General features: G+C 37.8%; 1 pseudogene; it reads left to right on the top strand.

Annotated features, from left to right (window-relative positions):
• The window catches only part of LOC119588826, a 4,333-nt pseudogene extending 3,325 nt beyond the window's left edge, over positions 1–1,008 (top strand).
• Positions 1,009–2,013: the final 1,005 nt, after the last annotated feature.

Here is a 2,013-nt window from a genome sequence, read left to right as displayed (position 1 = left end):
TCCCTCCCTCCTTTTATATACAGCTAGATTCATCTTTTTGCACCATTTTAGTAAGCAAAAGAAAATGGGAAAAAAAAAATACAAGTTCTACAGCCTCCTAATCAGTACAGTTTTCATAATTCTTTTTCCAGCTTAACCCCTTAAAGACAGCAGTATTCACAACTACATATGCCTGCTTTAGGGGGGAGAGCTAATCTAATGCATGGTTGCTTGAGCTCAAATTGTACTAATAAGGATATTTTCTTTGAAACTTTCTTTTTCTTCTTTCCTTTGCTGTGGTTCATCCATATAGCTATACAGAGAACAACGATAGCCTTATTTATATTGTCCTCTGGGATCAAGCAAGAATGATACTTATTGCCTTCCTTTCTCATTCTCCTTTTTTTCTGCAGTTGAAGAAAAGGACCTTCAAAGAAGCACAGGAAAGCTGGTCTTGATGATGACAATAACTGGATTCCAAGGAACTCAAAGGGCGCTGTGGCCAAGGTACGATTTAGTAACATATTGGACAGTGTTTTAGAAATTATTTTTTAAAAACTATTAAGCTTCACTACTAGATTTCGTAGTGCGTGTGATTTTTTTCTTTTTAATAATTTTTAAATTTCAACTGCTTGAGGTGCACATGAATTTGTATTGTGTGTATATATATGTAACCACTTTTTCCTCTTTTTTAATTACTTACTTATTTACAGAAAAGGACAGTAACAGAACCACCTCCACCCCAACCAGTTTTGTCTGAATACGAAAAATCTGCACAGGAGAAAATTGCTCAGCGTCAGAAGTTCCTTGAAGAACTTGGAATTCTGCAAATGAAGAGAGGGCTGCAGAAGATCCCCAAATCAATCCCAACTCCACCACAGAAAAGGGAACATAGGCAGTCTGCATGCAATGATTTAGGAATGACACAGGATGTGGCAGCTCTTCCTACAGCCCAAAGGAAAGAACCAGTCAGAGATGAGGGTGACACAGCACAATCCTCAACCAACCAGAAGCTGGAAGAATCTCTAGCTCCAGTCTCTCCATTAGCAACTGAAGAAAGGAATGCTTTAGAAATGGAGAGGTGCCCTCCTTCCACTGAATCTCAAGACTCTAACTCAGGCACTCAGGACTCAACATCCAAACATCCTTTTGCCCCCAGCATCCACAAATCATCCAAGAGGTCGTCACCCATAAAGGCAAAGCAAGGGAAGGCATCAAACCATGTCCCGAAAGCACTGAAGACTCTGAGGGCCACTGCAGCAAAGGCCACAGAACAGGCCAAGGCAACAAAGGGTCTTCCACGCACACTGAAGCAGAACCTAGATGAACTTGTGAAGCCTGGATCTCACCCTAGACGGGTTCTTAACACCCTAGCTGACACCAAGCGGAAGATTAGAAAGAAATTGACTTAATGATTGTTAAAGTCTAGTCATCTAATTATATTTTCCCCCATTTGTTCTCTGCTAGATAATTACTTATATAAGAAGAAGAAGTCTACAGGAGTATAGTGTATACTTGCCTTTTTTATTGTTGTGACAGAAATAGCTATTATGCTCACTGTAATGGTTTTCCTACATTATACATCTAAGTGTTACATTCTGTGTAGCTTTTTTATTAACCAGATTAAAAAAAAATTTATAGACTAATCCTTAGAATTCATCTATATAATTTTTCAAAATAAATATTCTGAAATATCAGCTAGATAGAGCCACTGTTGTGTAACTCATTTGCTGTGGATATTTATTGTTGCATATTTAGTACAGAAAAACAGACATTGTAGGTTGTGGGAAAAATTAATAGAAACCATTGCAGCAAGAAAAGAAACCTTTGTGTTTTTGAGTCAAAGAGAAACTCCTCTTCAAGTGGGACCAGCAGAAGGAGTTTAACTTTTGCCTTAGTCCCTTCTCTAAAGTGAAGAAGTCCTTCCTTGCATTCTCATTTAAAGAGGAAACCTGTTTGATGAGAAGCATTACGGATTTTTGGTTTTAGTCTTTAGTCTTTTTTTTTTTTTATGATGATGATTTTCTCTTTAAA

The sequence above is a fragment of the Penaeus monodon genome, chromosome 24 (assembly GCF_015228065.2).
Source record: "Penaeus monodon isolate SGIC_2016 chromosome 24, NSTDA_Pmon_1, whole genome shotgun sequence".
Lineage (NCBI taxonomy): Eukaryota > Metazoa > Arthropoda > Malacostraca > Decapoda > Penaeidae > Penaeus > Penaeus monodon.
This window is presented reverse-complemented; position numbering and strand designations above follow the sequence as displayed.